This window comes from Penaeus monodon, chromosome 31 (genome assembly GCF_015228065.2).
Source record: "Penaeus monodon isolate SGIC_2016 chromosome 31, NSTDA_Pmon_1, whole genome shotgun sequence".
In the NCBI taxonomy this organism is placed as follows: Eukaryota; Metazoa; Arthropoda; class Malacostraca; order Decapoda; family Penaeidae; genus Penaeus; species Penaeus monodon.
The window spans coordinates 7,362,347-7,363,184 of NC_051416.1; the positions used below are offsets into that span (position 1 = coordinate 7,362,347).

General features: G+C 34.5%; 1 protein-coding gene across 1 annotated transcript in view; it reads right to left on the reverse strand.

The window, feature by feature from the left end:
- LOC119592837 overlaps positions 1–838 on the reverse strand; it is a 50,725-nt gene that overhangs the window by 48,940 nt on the left and 947 nt on the right. The window lies entirely within an intron of this gene.

Genomic DNA, 838 nt, shown 5'->3' on the forward strand with positions numbered 1-838 from the left:
CTTCGTTTTTCGGCCTGCTCCCTTTCCTCTTTCTCCACCACTCTTAGTCTCTCTGATTCTCGCCATGATCCTTCTCCTCATGAAATGTACGTTATATGGTGTCGTAGACATAAATATGGTAATTGAAAAAGGAAATTGGGAACGAAGACACGCATATCGACGATCTTACACGAACGAACCTGCTTTATAAAGAGTAATGACATAAGGAAAGGTAGCTGAAGCTATATACAGTTAAAAAATCTTTTAAATATACATAGCATAATAATTATTACTAAGGGGAAGTGATACTTCTGATGCTGAATTTCAGAAAACTGAATATTTTATCTGTTAGTTATTATCTATTTTTATCGCATTATACTTCTCATTGTACATAACAAATTATTATGATAGATATACTCTCCGTACTAATATTTTTTTCCTTTTTATATTCAGTGAACAAAATGAACAAATGAACACAATCTAGCACTGCATCTACTTGACATTTTCTTTATTCCGTATTAGAAATCAAACAGGGATAACATGCCGTAAATATTATGTTATAATATCCGCCTGGCCTTCTCTTTTACTATAGATGGAATGGTTTATTAAATCAAATCATATGCAACTTTGTATGTGTATTTTTTTTCCACTAGAGTCATCTATTATGTCGACAAGACGGAAAAAATAAAAAAAAAGTTATTGACACAGTTCGGTTAACATATGTCGTTCACCTTGGGGTAACCTACATTTTGCCTGAAAAGAAAAAACGCATTAATTTAATTTCGAGAAACGTTGGTTCCAAGTCTTTGCGCAGCTTCCCCGATGCGATCGCCGCTGTTCTCACCGAGGTGCTGCACGT